Raw genomic sequence first — 10,627 nt, 5'->3', positions numbered from 1 at the left:
ACTTGGAACATAATTCATAAGTTAAACTTTTTTAGGTAACTCAGACAATATGAATTAGGCTGAAAATCCATCTTTTCGATGGCCATGGTTTCACATTCTTTAGAGAAATTTTTCCCTCTCCCACTGAGCATAAAGCTCAGAGACAGTTTATTGTAGACTTTTGGGGATGCAGATTTAATAATAGTTCACCATTTTACCAAGACTGTTACCCTCTCATTTGACTCTCTTGGAGGGCAGTGGTGAGGCTGTATTTACTTATCTGTCCCTGCGCCCTGGGCTGTCAGAAAATTTATTTTAAAGTTTACTGAGTTTTGGAAAATGCTCAGAAGGGCTAGGGCCACTTCAGGTAACCCCGTTTCCTCTCTGGATCTCTGTACTCATTCCCTGTCCTGACTTCCTCAATGTGTTAACATCTCATGCAAACTTTCAGACTTTTTATAATTTGACCCCACACGTTTTGTTATTTTCATGAAATTCAATCTTATGTTGCTAGAAATGAAACTCTTCAGTGATGAATTTTAAATATTTGTCTTTGATCTGTGCATTACTTAGGATGTTTCAATATAGGCAATATATTTAAAGAGTTTACCCTACAAATCCAAATTCCAGAGTCTGAAATCCTGACATCATCCTTTATTGATATTAATAATAAAGGTGAAAGAAAGTTTAAAAAAATCCCAGAAAACTCAATGAAGTCATAAATCAGAAGTTGCATCTTCTTTCGAAAGTTCTGTGATTTTTCTAATAAACAAAACACATGTAATTAGTTTCCTATTATGGATAATTAAAGGACAGATCAATGAGATGGGTATATTACATACAAGTAAAATTTTAAAAGGAAATAAGAACGAATTTTAAAAACATAACAGTGGCATGTCCAAACAGGAAGATCTCACCCAAAGCTCTGGGGGAATGGTCACCAAATTAGTGTACCCAGGGTAGGGTGAGAGATCTGTTAATTGGTTCTATTTCAGATACTTCCCTTTACTAATATCCAAGGGGATTTCCTTATTTAGAAGTTATTTGGACTCTGAAACCACAGATAGAATGAAAAGTAAATAGATACTAATCTGTTAATTTAAACAATGTATATAAACACAACACAGTGAATATAAGTAACATGTAAATGGCTTTAGGTAGCTATAGGTAGCTTAGGTCTTTGTCTCTTCTAAAGCGTGCATTGTGGTTTTGATTTGCATTTCTCTAATGATTGATGTTGGGCATCTTTTCCTGTGTTAGTTGGCAACGTGATGTCTTTCTGCTTTGGAGAAATGTCTATTTAGGTCTTCCACCCATTTTTGGACTCGGTTGTGTGTGTTTTTCTTGATATTGAGCTGCATGAGCTACTTGTATATTTTGGAGATTAATCCTTTGTCAGTTGCTTTATTTGCAAATATTTTCTCCCACTTGAGGGTTGTCTTTTCATTTTGTTTGTGGTTTCCTTTGCTGTGCAAAAGCTTTTAATTTTCATTAGGTCCCATTTGTTTATTTTTGTTTTTATTTCCATTTCTCTAGGAGGTGAGTCAAAAAAGATCTTGCTGTGATTTATGCCATAGAGTGTTCTGCCTATATTTTCCTCTAAGAGTTTGATAGCGTCTGGCCTTACATTTAGGTCTTTAATCCATTTTGAGTTTATTTTTGTGTATGGTGTTAGGAAGTGTTCTAAGTTCATTCTCTTACATGTAGCTATATCACCTCACACCATCATCAAAAAATCTAGAAACAGTAAATGCTGGAGAGGGTGTGGTGAAAAGGGAACCCTCTTGCACTGTTGGTGGGAATGTAAATTGATACAGCCACTATGGAGATCAGTATGGTGGTTCCTTAAAAAACTAAAAATAGAACTACCATATGACCCAGCAGTCCCACTGCTGGGCATATACCCTGAGAAAACCATAATTCAAAAAGAGATATGTACCACAATGTTCATTGCAGCACTATTTACAATAGCCAGGACATGGAAGCAACCTAAATGTCCATCGACAGATGACTGGATAAAGAAGATGTGGCACGTATATACAATGGAATATTACTCAGCCATAAAAAGAAACGAAATTGAGTTATTTGTAATGAGGTAGATGGACCTAGAGTCTGTCATACAGAGTGAAGTAAGTCAGAAAGAGAAAAAAAAATACCATATGCTAATGCACATATATGGGATCTAAAAAAAACGTTACTGATTAACCTAGTGGCAGGGCAGGAATAAAGACACAGACATAGAGAATGGACTTGAGGACATGGGGAGGGGGAAGGGTAAGCTGGGACGAAGTGAGAGAGTGGCATGGACATATATACACTACCAAATGTAAAATAGATAGCTAGTGGGAAGCAGCCACATGGCACAGGGAGATCAGCTCAATGCTTTGTGACCACCTAGAGGGGTGGGATAGGGAGGGTGGGAGGGAGATGCAAGAGGAAAGGGATATGGGGATATATGAATTTAAAAAATTTGTTTACAAGAGACACACTTAAAAATTGAAATGATGGAAAAAAAAACCCCAAAACAACAACAAAAAAGCATGCACTGTATTGTGCAAGTCCTAGAGAAGCACTGTAATCAGGTAAATGCTGTTATCCTGTATTTTTCTTCCTTTTCAAGCCAGTTCTGTGCCATTCTCTATCTTCTCCGACCGTGGCTGGTGTGGGCCTTATTTCATTCTGGTTGTTTTAGTTTTTCATTGACTGGAGTATTATTTAGAAAGAAGCTGGGTGACTCTCTGCTTCAAGGAGGGGCTTTGTAATATCAGTGATGGTGAACTCATTGTCACATATGTACCCTTCTTCTTGGAGAATTTATGCCCAGATCCCTCCAACAAACCTCACACAGTCACTTTCCCTTCCCACATTGAGCCTTCTGTAACTGTGTGCAGATATTTAGGAATGCGTTTTCCCATGCTGATCCAGAAGGTTTTTATTGGTTTCATGCAATTTTAGAAGTTTTGGGTTGAAAATAACCTTATAATGGCTCTTTCCATGTGAAAAAAATCTTTGCCAGAGTTTTACTCCTTTTTTGAGTTTGCAGTTCTTTGAAAAGGTAAATTAGTTTACTAGATTTCCAAGTGACAGTAGTTCTTCTGCTGTGTCTTGTGTGAGAAAATACGTAGTGATTGAAATTTCCTATTCAGTGATTCTTTGAGTAAATTGATATTTTATTAAACAACTGAGCATCTTCTCCTGAAAAATAGTGGTTTATAATATGCAAACATGATTTTTTTTTCTGTTCCACTGAGAATGTTTGAAGGATGTTTGTATTTAAGAACACCGTGAATAGAATAAACCTATAATTAGCCCAGCTCGCCATGGCCCAAACTTTAGGAACAATTGCTTGGAGTTAATCTCCTAAATCACCCTGTGAAATGGCTGGTAACTGTAAAGGCTGCACTTTACTCTTTTATTATTTGTACTTTATCAGACAGGGTTCTTTGCTGCCAATGGTAGAAACTCTCACTAACAAAGCAGGAAATGTACTGACTTTATGGGTGGTGCACAGCTCTCGGATGCCCTGCCAGCCTGGAGAACCCAGAAACTCATCAGGACCTGTCATGTTCACGCCACAGTGGCTGCTGGCCTCGCCTCCAGGGCACACTCGATTTTATGCTGCCAACCCTTCAACTTTGCCTTGGCTGCCAGGAGTAACCTCCCAGAGTCCTCCTCTTAAGGCACCTGTAGTTTTATTAGGAAGGTATAAGTTGAGCATGTGAACCATGAGAGGTGTTAACCTGAAACAAATAGAGGGCTAGGTATTTCTCCAGCAAGGATGGGTTTATTCAGGATATCAGCAGAGAATTTCAATTAGGGCTGTGCAACCATGGTGAGCTGCGTGCAAATCCCCACACAGCAAGGAGAGGAGAACTTTTATAGGGAGGAAAAGGGATTTGGAAGGGCCATAGTAAACAGAGTCCATGGCGTTTCATGGCTGAGTCCTTGTTAGGAAAGAAAAGGAGTCCTTCTCTTTCCTGTTGGACTCGGCTTTGTCACGGCATGAGAGTTCCCCTCGGTGGTCTCCCTACTCTATTTAATTGAGGTTTGTTTTATTAATTTTTTTATGGAGAGAAATTTGAGATAAAATATACCGAATAGTAAAATGTAGGTTTAGATAATATGAGAGATTAAGGAGAGATTCATTATGGTTAAATTATCATTATTGAGTAAAATTCATGAAACGGATTCGTTGATGGTTTTGGTTATAGTTTCTTTCATGTTGCCTGCTCATCAGCTTCTTATAAATTTGAATTAACGAAGCACTGTGACCTCAGTTACAACAGAATTTGTTACTTCTGCAGAGTGACAGTGCTATTGCAGTTTTCATGATAAATTCTCTTTTCTGTGGTTTTATATCCTGTGATGTTAAATTGTATGAGGATGAAAGTTGGCATTGAAAGTGGCTCAACTCTTATGAAAATTTCTTTCTAAAAAGTGTTTAAATTAGTATTTGCAACAAAGCAATCAACTAAACCATAATTTATCTAAAAAATACTCTTCCAACTAAAGAAATTTATTCTAAACAGTAACCTTTTACTAGCAGTTACCCTTTCGTTCAGAATAGTTTCTATGGGCATTGAAAAGTACTAATGCAATAGTTATACTGAAGCACAACTGCCTCTAAATAGTTCTGTCAGTTGAACATTTTTCTCAATTATTATTCCAGAAATGAAGTGGCCAGTTGTTTATTCTTATCTACTCTTTATTTTACTATTTTTTTTAGATATTACTCCTGTAATGCATTTATTTTTAAAATTTTATTTATTTAATTTATTTTTGGCTGCATTGGGTCTTTGTTGCTGCGCACGGGCTTTCTCTAGTTGCGGTAAGTGGGGGCTACTCTTCGTTGTAATGCATTTAGAGAGGTATTTATAAACACTTGTAATAAAGATGTTTGTAAGAGTGGTACCCACTCGCTACAAAGAGAAGTGTGTGTGTGTGTGTGTGTGTGTGTGTGTGTGTGTATTTATTTGGATACAATTGACATGTAATGTGTATGTTTAAGAGGTACAGCATATCTATTGGATAGTTTATATTGCAGTACGATTGCCATTGTGGCATTAGCTAACCCCTCTGTCATGTATCCTTTCTTCTAGTAGTGAGAACAATTAAGATCTATTCTCTAAGCAGGTTTAATATTTATGATACAGTTACATTGTCTATAATCGTTGTACTGTGTGTTAGATTGCCAAGACTTATCTACTAGTTGCAAGTTTGTAAGCTTAAAATCAGCTCTCCTGTTCCCCCACTCCTCAGCTCTACTCTCTGTTTATTTGAGTTTGGTGCTTTTTGGATTCCACATGTAAGGGCTATCATACAGGATTTGTCTTTCCCTGTCTGACTTACCTCATTTAGTATAATGACTTCAAGTTCCATCCATATCGTTGCAAATGTCAGGATTTTATTTTTTCTCATGGCTGAAGAGTATTGTGTGTGTGCGTGTGCGTGTGTGTGCAGTCTCACATCTTCTTTATCCATTCATCCATTGATGGACACTTAGGTTTTTTTCCATGCAATGAACATGGGAATGTAGATGTCTCTTTAATATTCTCTTTTTAATTTCCTTTGGAGATATTCCCAGAAAATAGATTGCTGGATCTATGGCTGGTAGTTCTATTTTTAATTTTTTGAGGAACCTGTGTAATGTTTTCCATAGTGGTTGCACCAGTTTACAATCCCACCAGCGATACACAAGTGATCCATTTTTTCCTGCATCCTCGCCAACACTTATTATCTCTTCTTGATGATATGCTTTCTTACAGATGTGAGATGATATCTTACTGTGGTTTTGATTTGCTTGTCCTTGGTGATTAGTGATGTTGAGTGCATTTTCATATACCTATTTACCATTCAAATGCCTCCTTTGAAAAAATTTCTGTTTAGTTCCTCTGTCATTTTTTAATTGGGTTTTCTGTTGTTATTGAGTTGTATGAGTTCTTTATATATTTTGGATATTCACCCATTAACTTGATACATGGTTTGCAAATATTTTCTCCCATAGATTGCTCTTTCATTTTGTTGATTGTTTCTTTTACAATGCAGAAGGTTAAGTTTGATGTAATACCACTTACTGATTTTTTTTTTCTTTTGTTGTTTGTCCTTTTGGTGTCATATCCAAAAAATCATTGCCAAGACCAATGTTGAGAATTCTTCTTCCCTATGTTTTTCCTAGCAGTTTTACAGTTTCAGGTCTTATGTTTAAGTTTTTGATCCATTTATGGTTAATTTTTGTGAGTGGTGTGAGATAGGGGTCCAATTTCATTTTTCCACATGTGTTTATCCAGTTTTCCCAACACCATTGGTTGAAGAGATTTTCCCCATTGGATGTTCTTGGCTCTCTTATCAGATATGTGTTAACCATATATACAGGGGTTTAATTCTGGTTTCTCTATTCTCTTCCATTGGTCTACATGTTTATTTTTATGGCTGTACCCTACTTTTTAGTTACTATAGCTTTGTAGTATATACATATATATATTAAAATTAGGAAGTGTGATGCCTCCAGTTTTGTTTTTTTTTTCTCATGATTGCTTTGTCTCTTCAGGGTCTTTTGTGGTTCCAAACAAATTATAGGATTGTTTATTCTATGTGTTAATTGTTTATTCTATTCCAAAATGCCATTGGAATTTTGATTGGGATTGTGTTGAATCTATAGATGGCTTTGGGTTGTATGGACATTTTAACAATCCATGAATATGGGATGTCCTTCCAAGTGTTTGTGTCTTCTTTGATGTCTTTCAGTAAAGTCTTATAGTTTTCATTGTACAGATCTTTCACTTCCTTGGTTAAATTTATTTCTAAGTATATTACTGGTTTTGATGCTGTTGTAAATGGGATAGTTTATTTTTCCTAGGCGTTTCATGGTTAGTGTATAGAAATGCAACTGATTTTTTTTTAGAGTTTTAATAAGGTTTTCATTTAAAAGAAAATTCTTAAAATAGTCCTACATAGTTTTTTTATTGAAGTATAGTTTATTTACAATATTGTGTGTTTCAGATGTACAAAATAGTGTTTTTTATAGATATATTTCATTTCAAGTTATTTAAAAAACAATGGCTGTATTTCCCTGTGCTGTACAATATATCCTTGTTGCTTATCTATTTTATATGTGGTAGTTCATACCTCTTAATTCCCTAACCTAAATTGCCCCTCTCCCTTCCCCTCTCCACACTAATAACTAGTTTGTTTTCTATATCTGTGAGTCTGCTTCTGTTTTGTTATATACATTTGTTTTATTTTTTAGATTCTACATATAGGTGATAACATAGAGTATTTAATTTTGTGTATTGTCTTATCTACTTTTCAAACTTGTTATTTACAAATAAATGACTTTGAGGTTTGGATATGTATCTGTTTGCATAATCATGTCACTATATTAACTGCATTGTAAGTTGGGTAAAGAAGTCAAGACAATGTGTTACTGCAAAGAAGGAGATTTTAGAACTGAATTAATTTAAAAGTTACTTTTTGGAGGGTAGAGATAGGTCATGGTTGATTTTTCTTTCCCCCAAACCTATATCTTATTAATTATACCTACTACAATTGGCTATGGGTTTTTATAGAACTATGAAAAGTTAAGAAAGAAATGATAAAAAATGAAGCAGGGTCTTTTCAGCACCCTTACCATTGCCTAAACTGGGTAACATTTTCCCTTTCATCCTCTTATAGTTGTGATTTCATGCTTTAAAAAAATATTGAATTCATGGGTGAGTGTTTGCTTTACTACATGGCAGCATTGTTGGAGCTAGAAATAAGTCAGCCATCCTTGTCATTGAGAATGCATGCCCTCCGTGGCTTTTAAGCACCTATATTGGGTCAGATTAGGGACGCACGTATCTGAATCTAGTAGAGATGAGCTATATATTTAATTCAGGTGATGCTGACCCTAAATTCAACTTAAGATTTTTATAATTTGATTTGTCTCTCAAAGTCCTAATTCACTAGTGATTTTATTTGGCACTGCATAATTGGCCTCAGGTACAAAAAAAGTCTTTGTTACCGAAATGTTAGAATTTGAGTGCTCTGAATTTAAAAATGTTTATTGGGACAGATTTTTATACACATTACTTTCAGGCAGGACTGAAAGGACTGGAAAAAGAATAAGCCATCCCTATTGTTTCTCTCCTTTTTTAGAGTTGCATGTTAAAAAAATTGATAAAAAGTCAGTTTTGAATAAAGTGACTAGAAAGATAGTTTGGTTTGACCAGTCAGTGCAATTATATGTGATGTTCAGAAATTTCTAGAAAAGTCCCAAGGATAATCTTCTCGGGATGACTTTATCTGCTGGAAGTATTAGAGAGAACCTCTGGGTTTGGAATACCCATTTCCCTTCTCTTGATATTGCTGACTGCAGTCACCTGGCTAATGACCATGGGAAAAGGGAGACCGATCCTGCCAGACCAGCACTGTCCAGGGGGACTCTCTGTGGTGATGGTCATGCCCCGTGTCACAGGATCTAATACCCTAGCCACATGTGACAACTGAGCATTTAAAATGTGCCTAAGTGTGACTGAGGAACTGAACTTTAAATTTCATTTAATTAAAATAAGTGTGTAATATTATTTAATTTTTAACTTTAGTTAACGAAAAATAAGCTTTAATATTTACATGTGACTAGTGGCTACAGTATGGGACAATGAAACATGAAGTTTTCCAAAGTGTGAAAGCAGGTCACTTGCATCATAATTACCTGAAGTCAAATGAGGAGTTTTAAAAATGCAGACTACTGGAATCCACCTCAGAGCTTTTGAATCATAATCTTTGGGGAAAGAGCCCAGGAATTTGCTAGCAAGAACACAGAGGAGTTTGTGTCAAAAGATCATTCAGGAATTCAGGACTCGCATCTCATGTCTACTTTTTAGGAAAGTTTGCTCTGACCTAGCATGGCACTAGCACCCTAGTCTCTCTCCAACCCCTTACTTTATACTCTCTGACTCCCTGCTTAATTTGTGGTTCTCCCTCTCTATCCCTCTCCCCTTTCCCTGCTTCTCCCTTTCACCTGTGCTACTGAAATGGATATACTGGGGCTAAAATAGAGTAGGAATTCATGTGCTGGGGTTATTTTTTTTCTATACTTTTTACTATTACGAGACTGAGATGAAATATGCCTAAATACTAAATGTTGTTGCTTCTAGGGAGTAGAATTAGGAATTAGAAGGGCTTTAAAAAAAATACTTTTCCATGATTTGTGAATTTTATACATTGCAATATTTATAATCAGGAAAAAAAACATTTAAAGCTTGCTGCATTTAAAACCCATTTCATTTTAACATGCAACATAGATTTCAGTTTTCTCACTGTCTTGCATCCGTGTGCTAACTCTTGTTGAATAAGATGAGCACCAGCTACACTGTAAAATTCTCTAAAATTACACAGGAACTAGTGAATCACAGATGGTTTTTCAGTTCACCCCAAAGGAACTTAAGCCAAAGTGTAAGGTCTTTGCAGATGATTAACATAAGGTTGTATGGAGAAAATGGTTTTATGGAATGGGATAAAATATGATGATGGAGACAATTTGGTAAATATAAACCTTTTGTTTTTTTCATGAGAGCCACATTCCAAGAATGGGGTGACTCCTGGAAGCAAATGTCTTTAAGTGTGAGTTTTTCAGTCAATTTAAATGCATCTCAGATTTCCAACTCTTTTGTTCACATTTCTACTCAGTATTTAACCGGTTACACCCAGACATGATTTCTAAATGCACACGGTATATAATGTTGCTGTTTTGACTCTCAGTGCATGATTCACAGGGAGATAAGAGAACCCTTCTCTGCATTTGGGGACCTAGGTGGTTTGTCCAACTGTGTCTAACACATACTCTGCCACTTGGTAGAGAAATAAGAGGTAGGCTGTACTGGTTGCTGTTTTGAAATACTGCAATCACTAAAATTATTATTTTTATTTTCTATAAAATTGGCAAACAGAGGAATGACAATGTGTGTGCATGCATACATAGCACAAAGGTGATTAAGAAGGTTCAATTACATTTTTATGTCTTTTTTCAAATTAGCTGATCAGGAGTTGTAATAAGGCTGATTGTGTTTAATCATCAAAATACTTAATTATCAGGGACATTTAGGAAGTAATAATCCAATACTAAGCAATTAAGCAGGATTTTCTTAGCTAGTAGTTTATGATAACACTTAACATTTTCAGGAGGAAATGGTTTAAACAAAATGGAGTCTCTTTTTTGCCTCCACCCAGGAATCTGACCCTTGAAAAAACTAACCCTGTGTAAATAATTCAAATGGAGATAACAGGGGATTAACTCTAAAGTATATACAATAGTTTGAAAGCAGGAAGGAAAAATATAGACAGTTATGAGCATCAGGAGCTCTAAATTTTGGTCCAGGGAGTACACGTTTCTGAAGGGAGCAACACTTAGGTTGTCAGGAGACCAGAATCCAGATCATCTTTTCTGTCCACTGGATGTGTGAGTTGCCTCTAGCAAACCTTTTGAGCCTCAGTTTATAACACTAAAAGTCTAGTAATTAGCCTGAACTTACACACTAAAAAATCAGTTCGTGCTCCTGTATAACTTGCTCTTACACCTTGAGTGGTCATAAGTCAAGTATTTTTGTTGTTTTTCGAGCTGAAGCATAGGATCCCTGAGGATTAAGTGTAGAATTCACATCTGCAGCTT

This window comes from Kogia breviceps, chromosome 8 (assembly GCF_026419965.1).
Source record: "Kogia breviceps isolate mKogBre1 chromosome 8, mKogBre1 haplotype 1, whole genome shotgun sequence".
NCBI lineage: Eukaryota > Metazoa > Chordata > Mammalia > Artiodactyla > Physeteridae > Kogia > Kogia breviceps.
This window is presented reverse-complemented; position numbering follows the sequence as displayed.